Raw genomic sequence first — 12,094 nt, 5'->3', positions numbered from 1 at the left:
ATTTATGCGGATACGGAGAGATAAGGGGGCTTATGTGTGTGTAGCTAGTAAGGGGAAATACTTCATTGTGAAGCACACATGGCAAGATAAGGGGGTCTAAAGCGCGTGAAGCTATGTCGGAAAAATGTTTTAAAAATGTGAAGTTCACGCGGCGTCATAAGGATGATCAGTGAATTGTGACTTGTGATTTGTCATTATGAGTTGTGGTACCTCGGGGTGATTCTTGTTGTTATTCTTGTGGTTGGAATGACTTGATGATTTGAACTTTCTTTGTTTCCTTAACTAGTTTCACTTCGTGTATTACTTGCTTTAGTTAATTTGTCGTGTTATCACATGCTTACTCTTTGTTTTCATTTATTGCTTATGCTTTCCATTGTTAGCTCTATATTGATATTCTGCACAAGTTTTATGTCTAGTAAGTGTCTTGACTTGAACCTCGTCACTACCCCATCGAGGTTAGTCTTGATACTTATTTTGGTACCGTTTGTGGTGTACTCATACTATACTTCTATATAATTTTGTGCAGATCGAGGTACCTCAAAGCGTGTCGAATATTAGTGTTCTGATTTCGAGTAGCGAAGGAGACCTCAAGGTATATATGTTATTCCGCTTGCAGACCTCGGAGTCATCTTCCATAGCTTCCTTATTACTCTCATTTGTATTCCTAAACAATGATGTATTTGAAATTTTTAGCGTACTCTTAGAAGAGCTTATGACTTTATACTACCGATTTGGGGATGTATTACTATTGTATTCTACTCTTTATTTTGTTATGGCATTTCAGCTTTATTTTAATAGTAAAAGTGGTTTAATTCTATTGATCTCATCCTCAAGGTGGTATTTTGGGTCATGACAACAATAATCATAAAAGCGAAAAGTGTTCAACAAATAAAGTAGAGTTTTCTCCTGATGTTTCATAATAATCTCATTATCACATTAAGGCATATTAATAGCCTATGGTCCATTCCGGTCAAAACCACACATAGTACATGTATACATGCTCTTCACCTCATGTACACGTCACTTTCACATCATAGAAATCAACTATTCAGGGCTAACACCTAAGGGATATTAAGCCAAATCAATACTCCAAAACGCCCTTCCCGCGTGAATCAACCTTCAGACGGCTCAAATCTTGCCAAATAACTTAATAATATTAATATAATCTATATAAAAACAATCTCAAACAATAAAGCTTCTATTTTGAAAGGAAAAAAAAATTCAACTCAACATTCAACCCCGGGCCCGCACCTCGAATCTCAACCAAACTCCCAAATTCCAAACACATACTCCGATACGAGTCCAAATATATATTTTTCATCAAAATTCAACCTCAAATCGACCTTCAAATAAGCAAATCTCACTCTCCAAAATCATAGTCAAAAATCCCCAAATTTCATCTTTAATTCACATAAATTAGGTGTAATAATCCATGGGTAATCAATGTCTAACATCAAAATTAAGTAATCTTCACTTACCTTTTAAATTGTAGTGAAAAGTCTGTCAAAAATTGCCTTCAACAGAGCTCCACAACTCCAAATAATGAAAAATGACCAAACCCTCGAAATCATATAGCCTCCCCAGTGATTCTGAATCTACAGTCACTTAACCGCATATGCGGTTCCACTTATACGATCAAATCATCGCATATGCGATTCCCTCTAAACACTTGGCTTTCCACTTCTGCTTCCTCACCCTCGCACCTGAGGACCCGCTTTAGCGATCCCGAATCTACGGAAACTCCCGGGCTCAATCGACACTGCATCTATGGTCAAATGTCTGCACCTGCAAACTCAGCCCAACCTGCCCAGCTTCGCTTTTGCCGCTACATGTCCACACTTGCAGATCCGCACATGCATCCATTCCTTCGCATGTGCAAAAGCAGTAGTAAGGGTGGCAAGTGGGCCGGTCCAAACAGTCCCGGGCCCGGGCCGGTTCCAAATTAAACGAGCCAAACGGTCCCGGGCCAAATGGTCTTTTTGTAGACACCGGCCCGGGACCGGGCCCACGAACTCATGGTCCCAGGCTAAACGGTCCCAGCCCGCGGACTAAGTGAGCTAAGTGGACCCAACAAATATTTTTTATTTTTTAAAAAAATTAAATAGAAATTAGAGACAAAAAGATGTTAAAAATAATATCTAAGGCAATGCCTTATAAATTTTATTATAGAATTGTGACCTAAATTTTTTAATTCAACTTTAAAGTCTAAAGACAAAAATATTATAAAGAGATATTCAAAGCAATGCATTGTAATTTTATTATAGCATTAAAACAATATGGCAATATCTTTCTTAGTCTTCTTTCCATCTATGGAATGAGCACAACAAGGTGCTAATACCACCATTGAGAAGAAAATGAAACTAATCAAGATGTGCCAAAATACAAGTTACATAATACATACTAATGTTACATGGTATCTCTCACAAAATTATTGAAACTGATTACCGTTGAAGACTTGAAGACATCAATTCACCAACTTCACAATTTGTTTACAAATTGTAACAATAAAGTAAGCAATAGTAGCAATTATAGAAGAAAATTAGAGAGAGATTGTGATAGATTGATGATTTTGTAAGAAAAATGAAAGAATCAAGGGGTAATTATAGTTGAAAATAGGGAAAAAGTATAATTATAAAAGGTTTGGGGTTAAAACAAAGTTGGGAGGGTTAAATGGTTATTTTGTAAATAGCCAACGACTATTTTTGACAGTCCCCAATAGATGTTTTTTAAACTTTTCAACTTTTTTATAAATTATAGCTGTTGGGACCTTTTGGCCCGCCAAGGGACCGGTGCGGTCCCATGCATAGGACCGGCCCACGAGACCGGACCAGGCCCACTAATACCGATCCTTGCCCATTTGGCCCGCGGCCCCGGGTCCGGACCGGCCCACTTGCCACCTTTAAGCACCAGTAATCAAAAACCTTGAGCGATGCAACTAAGTCTCAAAATGGTCTGAAATCAAACTGAAACACACCCGGGGTCCTCGGGACCCCGTCTAATCACACCAACCAATCCAAAAATATAATACGAACCTACTTGAGGCCTCAAATCACACAAAACAGCATCAAAATTACGAATCACACCTCAATTCAAGCCTAAGGAGCTAATAAACATTCAACTTCCAAAACCCATGTCGAAACTCATCAAACCAACTCGGAATGACCTCAAATTTTGCATTCAAGTTCTAAATAACAAAATAAACCTATTCCGGCTCTTGGAACCAAAATCTAAACTCAATAACAACAAAGTCAACTCTCGGTCAAACCTATCAACCTTCCAATTTTCCTTAAGTCAGGCCAAAATAACCTAAGAATCTCCAAATCCAAATCCGGTTGTACGACTAACTCCAAAATCACCATATCTATTGAAACTATCAAAACACCTTTCCGAATTTCTATACAAAAGTCAAACTCTGGTCAACTTTTACAACTTAAGCCTTCAACTAAGGGACTAAGTGTCCTAATTCAATCCAAAACTTTTCTGAAACCAGCAACCACCCTGAAAGTCACGTAACCACAAATACACATATGAAAAGCATCAAATAGGATAAACGACACTTAAATACTCAAAACGATCGACCGAGTCGTTACTTTCTCCCATCTTAAACAAATGTTCATCCTCGAACGAGTCTAGAATCTAACCCGAAGTCTAAAAATGGTAGGGATGTCAGCTCCGCATCTCCTGCTCTGTCTCCTAAGTAGCCTCCTTGACCAGGTGGCCTCTCTAGAGAACCTTTACTGATGCTATATTCTTTGACCTCAACTTTCAAACCTACCGGTCCAAAATGGCCACTGACTCAACATCATAAGTCAAATCCCCGTCTAGATACACCGTACTGAAGTAAAAAACATGTATCGGATCCACACAATACATCCAGATCATGGAAACATAAAACTCTAGGTGAACTCCCGATAGAATATGTGCTAAGGTAAGTTTGTAGGCCACCCCTACCACTCTCTCAAGAACCTCAAAAGGTCCAATATACCTAGGGCTCAACTTTCCCTTCCTCCCGAACCTCATCACACCTTTCATGGGTGAAACTCAGAGTAGAACCTTCTCACCCACCATATATGCAACATCACGAGCCTTCCTATTAGCATAACACTTTTTCTTAGACTGCATTGTAAGAAGTCGCTCCTGAATCAACTTTACCTTCTCTAAAGTATCACGGACCAAATCAGTGCCCAACAACCTAGCCTCCCAAGGCTCAAACCAACCAACCAGAGAATGACATTGCCTCCCATATAAGGCCTTATACGGAGTCATCTAGATACTCGACTGACAGTTATTGTTGTAAGAAAACTCTAATAACAGAAGAAACTAATCACGTGAACCCCCAAAATCAATGACATAAGATCGTAACATGTCCTCCAATATCTAAACAGTGCGCTCGAATTGTCCATCCATATGGGGATGAAATACCTTACTCAGCTCGACCAGTGTGCTTAACTCATGCTACATTTCTCTCTGGAAATACGATGTGAATTGTGCACCTTGATCTGAGATAATATACAGGGGCACACCATGGAGGCGAATAATCTCATGAATATAAATATAAGACAGTTGCTCTGAAGAGTATGTAGTCATGACTGATATGAAATTGGTGGACTTGGTCAGCCTAACCACTATAACCCAAACCGTATCAAATCTCCTCAAGGTCTGTGAAATCCCAACTACAACATTCATAGTGATACGCTCCAACTTCCACTCCAGAATATCAAGCCTCTAAAGCAAACCACCAGGTCTATAATGCTCACACTTCACTTACTGACAGTTCAAACATCGAGAAACATACTCAATAATATCCTTCTTCATCATACACCACCAATAGTACTGCCTCAAGTCCTTGTACATCTTCGCGGTGCTCAAATCAAACTATGGGCCTCCTCAAGTATCAACTCACGAAACCCATCCACATTAGAAACACAAATATGACCCTGAAGCCCTATTACTCTGTCACCACTGATAGTAACTTCCATGGAATCTATGTGTTGCACCGTGTCCTTAAGAATAAGCAAGTGGGGATCATCATACTAATGTGTCTTGATGCACTCAAATAAATAAGATCGTGAAACCATGCAAGCAAGAACTTGGCTAGGCTCCGAAATATCCAACCTCACGAACCATGTTGGCTAGAGCCTGAACATCCTAAGCTAATAGTCTCTCACCAACTGGAATAAAAGAAAGACTCTCCATGCTCTCAGTGTTCATACTCAAAGCATCAGCCACCATATGACCTTCCTCGGGTGATAAATAATGGTGATATCATAGTCCTTTAGTAGCTCTAGCCACTTTGGTTGTCTCAAGTTCAGATCATTTCGCTTGAACAAGTGTTGGAGACTCTTGTGACCCGTGAACACTTCACAAGACACGTAGTAGATATAGTGCCTCCAAATATTAAGTATGTGAACAATGGCTTACAACACCAAATCATGTACTAGGTAGTTCTTCTCACAATAACTCTACCCTCCTGCATCAACACACACATCCAATGTCAATCTGTGAAGCATCATAGTAAACTATGTAAGAACTCGATGTTGAAGGCAAAACCAAAACTGGAGTTGTAGTCAAGGTAGTCTTAAGGTTCCGAAAGCTCTCCTCACACTCATTAGATAACCTGAAAGGGGCACAATTAGTCCCAAGGTTGGAAGTCTAAGTTGAAAGAGTTGTCTGGATGTTGATTTGTGTTTAAATGGCTCCAAAATGGAGTTTTGATGGTTTTGATAGCTTCGTATGGTGATTTTGGACTTAGGAGTGTGTCCGAATATTGATTTGGAGGTCCGTAGGTGATTTTGGCTTGAAATAGCGAAAGTTGGAAAATTAGAAGTTTGGAGAGTTGAGAAGTTTGACCGAGAGTTGACTTTGTGGTTACCGGGTTCGTATTTTGGTTCCGAAAGTTGTAATAGGTATGTTGTGCCATTTATGACTTGTGTGAAAAATTTGAGGTTAATCGGGATTGGTTTGGTATGTTTCGGCATTACTTTTGGAAGTTAGAAGTTCATAAGTTCACTAGGCTTGAATCGATGCACAATTTGTGTTTTAGTATTGTTTGATATGACTTGAAGCTTCGAGCGAGTTCGTATGATATTTTAGGACTTGTTGGTATGTTTTGTTGAGGTCCCGAGGGCCTTGGGTGTTATTCGGATCATGTTCAGCGCATTTTGAACCTTGGCAGAGCTGCTGATTTTTCTAATGTTGGTTTCCTAATACGCGATCACGAGTGGAGGATCGCGATCTCGAAGAGTGTTGTAGGTAGCTGGAGAATTTGAGCTATGCGTTCATGAGAAGATGTTCGCGATCCCGAAGCTTGGGAAGGCAGTGCTATGCGAACGGGGGTGTTAGGTGGCGTTTGCGAAGAAGAAAGGAGGCAACTGGAGTTCACGGGATTTGTTCTTCGCGATCGCGAGAAGAAGTTCGCGGTCACGTAGTGTGATGAGCCTGTGAGTCGCGTTCGATATTTGGTCTTCGCATTTGCGTAGGCTATTATTTGAGGGAAGCTTATTTATTTTTTCACGATCGCGAGGGACTTTCCACGATCGCGAATAAGAACATCTAGGCAGACTGTTAAATATGAAAAATGAGGGTTAGAGTTATATTTCATAATTGGACTTTGGGAGCTCGGATTGAGGTGATTCTTAGAGGTGTTTTCAAGAAATTGATTAGGGTAAATGATTCTAAGTCGTATTTGGTTAATATACATGAATCTATCATTGTTTTTATCATTTAATTAGTATTTTGGATTGTAAAAATTGGGGGAAATTGTAGAAACTTCATAGGCTTTAATTGGAGGATTTGAAGGTCGAGTTGGGATCGGAATTGAGTAAAATTGGAAAAATTATAGAAACTTCATAGGCTTTAATTGGAGGATTCGAAGGTCGATTTGGGATCAAAATTGAGTAATTTTGGTATGGTTAGACTCGTGGTTGAATGGGTGCTCGGATTTTGTTAATTTTGTTGGATTCTGAAACGTGGTCATGGGGTTGACTTTTTGAGTTAGCTTTATGACTTTTGTTAAAGAACTTAGCTTTGTCATATAGAATTGATTCCTATAGCTTGTGTTGACTGTATGGAGTTTTTTGTGGCTAGATACCTTCGAGGCTTTCGGAAGTCAATTTGCGAGGAAAGAGTGTTTAATCTAAAAACTCTGGTTACTCTAGAAGAACTCTAGTTACTGATAACTAAGATTTACTTCACTTTCATAATAATTTGAATAATAAATCAAGGAATGAAAATAATTATCGAAGAAAATATGAAATAAATTAGTAATCATTCCCAAAATTACTATTTAAAACTCTGAGAATAAAGTAAAGAATGATTGCATAAATTTCAATAATTATCTCGTGCCATTACAAATGAGATTTCAGTCCTTTTATAGGAGCATAAAATTATAACGAACCCCTTGCTTAATTCAGGCTCACTAATGATATTAATTGCCTTGATTGCCCGTTATCATATAGAAATATTTATATTACGACCCAATTTCTCCTCCATTTGGGCATCGTGATGGCACCTAGTCTTAGGGACTAGGTAAGCCTAACAATAATTAAAATAACAACATTATTTAAATAGAATCTCTTACAATTCCTAAAACCAGTAGTACAAGTCATAAGCTCTACAGAGTGTTTGCTAGAAAGCCTCTAAATACAACTGTCCAGGAACAGGAATGAACAGCGCAAAATGAAAACTTGAAGGTGACTCTGAAGCCTGCCAACACAGCAGCAGGTTTACCTTGAGTCTCCACAGCAACAGTCCACACAGCTAGCTAATGAACAAGTGCCTGAATCTGCACAAAAATGTGCAGAAGAGTAGCATGAGCACACCACAACGGTGCCCAGTAAGTATCAAGACTAACCTCGGTGGAGTAGTGACGAGAAACAATCAAGACACCCACTGATCTAATAAACTGAACAGATATAAGTACATGAATAACAGAAGTATGATGTCTACATAAAGACTATGCAATATGGCTCACAATACAGTAATGGCATTAAAGCAAGAAACAACAAGTATCAGTGGAATATCATGAAAATGATGTAGACAAAGTGAATGGAACACAACCTAAATCTGGAATCATGAATATAGCAAGGACAAGTAATAGCTCAGTAACTACAACCGCTTTTACATCAGGTTTTAGCCAACAACTCCACGAGGTACCGAACCTCGGACAAATTCACAACTCACGGGTCTCAATACCTGAACCCTAACACTTGGCATCTTGTGCCCTCATAACACCTCATAACCGCACTAACGACTCACGTGCCAATAGAGCCATTCTCACATAGAAGGCAAGTAAACAAGGGTGAGCATCTATGCTCAACAATATCAAGAACACCTCTTATCCGATAAGAGTGCTTAACTACGTGTATGCTTGTGCAAGTGTCCTAACATAGTCCATACCAGCAAATAAGCATAAGGAGGAAGAAGAACGGACAACATGTAGAATATTTTCTCCTAGCTTTCACAAGATAAAGCTTACACAGGTATGTATACCACTACACAAATATCAGCAACAAGAACTCCCCCAGGCCATAAATCATCACAAATCAATCCCTGACACAGCCCACCTTGTCTCGCCACGTGTGTAATAGTAATATAAATGCCTGCCTTGTCTCGCCACACGTGCATAATAATGTTCCCACCTTGTCTCACCACATGCGCAACCCATATATCGCCTATATATATATATATATATATATATATATATATATATATATACATATCCCGCCTTGTCACGCCGCATGTGCAAATATCAATGGTAACAATAGCATGGCAGAAACCTCGTGCATCACAATAATAACAACCGCACGGCAGAAATCTCGTGCATCACAATAATAACAACCGCACGGCAGAAACCTCGTGCATCACCACAACAAGTACCACAGCAACAATGACAATAATACAAAGTACGACAAGCAAATCAACTCAAGAAATTTAATTCATAAAGAAACAGTACAACCAATTCACAAGGAATAACCACAGTAAGAATGCTAGGCATAAAGAGAACAACTCAATAAAGGGACAACTAATGTGTAGCAACGATCCCACAATTTACACTTCAACAACAGGGAAGCTAACATGAGTCAAATAATTCCAAATAAAACAAGTCGACTAAAATATAGGATATCTAAAACTTCTTTTAAGATTGAGGAATTACTAAGGATATTCAACAATTTAATTAAGGATAAGCCGTGAAAAGATAATCATAACCTCAATTAAGACTGAATAAATTATAAGAAGAGATAATAATAATAATTTCAAATAAAGATGAGCAGTTATGAAAAGATAGCATGACAATAGGAGAGGTAAAATCTTCAGTTAAGTCAAATTAACAGTCAAATAGGCAATAAGAGTGAATCCTGAAAGCAATTAATTCTAATTAAAGTATTTAGAGGTGAAACTAGTAAATAGAAACAAAATCATATGAAGAACAACTTCATACTCAGTGAATATAAAGACCTAAGAATGCTAAAAGGCCAACTTTCCACAAATAAGTCCGAGTACGCACTCGTCACCTCGCGTACATGGATTACAATCAAAATAGAAGACTCAAATCCTAAGGGAAAATCCCCCACACAAAGTTAGGCAAGATACTTACCTCGAACCAAGCTCAATCAGTCCATAAGATACCCTTTCCTCGATTATCAGACTCTGAATGGCCCAAATTTAGCCAAACACAAATTTCATATCAGGAATACAACCATAATAGACTCATCTAATTAGTGAAATCAATATTTTAACAAAAATTCTGAAATCCGCCTTAAAAAGTCGATCCGGGCCCACGTCTCGGAATCGGGTAAAAGTCACAAAATGCGAACACACATTCACTCACGAGTCTAACCATACTAAAATCATCAAATTCCTATACAATTTTGTCCCTAAAATCGTGAGTTTTCATTTTTGAAAGTTTTCTTCAAAACCCACTCTTTTCCTCAATTCAAACACATATTAAATGATAAAAATAAAGATAGAATCATGGAAATAAATAAATTCTAGTTGAAGAACACTTACCCAATCGATTTTCTTGAAAACCCCATTAGGAAGCTCCCAAAATCGAAGTCTAAAACTCAAAATATGAAGAAAATGGCCAAACCCTCGACTTAAATGATTCTGCCAGGATTTCCGCATCTGCGGACTAGGAGGCGCACATGCGCACTCGCATTTGCGAGAAAGAGTCCGCATCTGCGAACTCTGTTGGCCAGACCTGGAACCGCATCTGTGGATTTTCAGTCGCACCAGCGGCACCGCAGAAGCGAAAGGGGGGAACGCAGAAGCGAGCTTCTTCGCAGATGCGATCGAGGAATCGCAGAAGCGGCCTTCGCACCTGCGTGCAACCTTTCGCAGAAGCGAGCAAGCTCCCAGGCCTCAAGGATAGTAGAACTAGGCTCACATAGAAGCGGAGCCACACCTGCGCTCCAAGTGTCGTAGGTGCGAAAACACCAGAACCAGACCTGTTCAAAACCATGAAAAACATCTGAAACTCGTCTAAAACACACCCGAGGACCCCGAGACCTCGTCCAAGCATACCAACAAGTTCCATACCCTAATACAGACTCACTCGAGAACTCAAATCACATCAAACAACGTCAAAACTACGAATTGCACCATGAATCGAACCTATAAATTTTCAAGTCTTCCAACTTCTCAAACCCGTGCCGAAACCTATCAAGTCAATCCGGAATGACGTCAAATTTTGCAGGCAAGTCCTAAATAACATAATGAAGCTGTTCCAACTCTCGGAATCGCATTCTGACCCCGATATCAAAAAGTACACTTCCTGTCCAAATCTCCAAGAATTTGACTTTCGCCATTTCAAGCTTAAATCAGCTATAGACCTTAGATTCACAGTTCGAACATGCTCCTAAGTCCAAAATTACCCAACGGAGCTAACAGAACCGACGGAACTCCATTCCAGAGTTATCTTCACATAGTTCTGACTACAGTCAAAAATCCTAAGACTTAAGCTTCCGTTTTAGGGACTAAGTGTCCCAAATCACTCTGTATCATCCTGTAACTTAATTCTACCATGTATGCAAGTCAATACACATAATATGAAGTTGTTCAGGGCCTTATGCCGCCAGACGGGACTTAAATTCTCAAAACGACCAGCCGGGTCGTTACAATTTTTGGCTAATGATTTCTTGTAATCGTACCGATTCTCCTTCCTTATTTATGACAAGTTCGTGTATCTTCCCTTATTTATGGCCGTTATTCATTTTGTTCCTATTTCCTCTTTTACAACTGTCAGGTTTGACTTTTTTCTCAGTGTAACCCCTTAGGTGTTTCTCCCGTGCCTTTTTAGCATTCTTTAACTCATCTAATTAAGAATGCCACTTGTCACTATATCGATGGTCCACGTGCCATGCCATGTCACCTCATTGATAGTCCATGTGTCATACCTTTTTCCACTAATACAGATAGTCCCTCTACTTTCGGAATATTCTCAGCTGAATATTCGGGAAGTGGTAAGTATTTATGGCGAGAATTCTTTGCCGTGATTTCTCGAGTATCATTATGACCTCCTCAGAATCGATGTGACCTATGTTACATTCATTTCACTTGATTGGTTCGGCAGTTTTTCAACGCTTTTTTAGGGTTTTTTGTTTACGGCTACATCAATCACGAAGTGACAGTTTTATTATGACACTTCATAATGACCAACTTTGATGACGGTCTCATCTCCTTATAAATACTTCATCCTTTTTGATTTACTGAAACCTTCTTCCTTCTTCTATGTATCTTAACCTTCCTTCATAGTCTTATACCTTTCCTTTGTATTTTCTTCGTTAAACATGTCTTCATCAACACCATACCCTCGCAAAGTTGTGATTGTCGATGAGCTTGCTCCTTCTCTTGCCCCTACTAGGAGGGGTGGTAGACTACGAAGTCTTGGTTTATTATATACTCGCAGTTCTACTATTCAAAGTAGTTCCACCAAGCCATCTTCTTCTAGACCGAGAGCTTCTTTAACCCTATATCTTCTTCTAAAAATAGGGATCAGAATGAACTTGTACGTGAGCCTGCGGTTTCTGAGATTGTTCCTCAAAAGTTTTCTTTCGTATCAGATCGTGAAGCCATGAAAACTCAAGTTTCTTCT

Source organism: Nicotiana tomentosiformis, chromosome 9 (assembly GCF_000390325.3).
Source record: "Nicotiana tomentosiformis chromosome 9, ASM39032v3, whole genome shotgun sequence".
NCBI classification, from domain to species: Eukaryota; Viridiplantae; Streptophyta; class Magnoliopsida; order Solanales; family Solanaceae; genus Nicotiana; species Nicotiana tomentosiformis.
Note: the sequence above shows the minus strand (reverse complement) of the source record.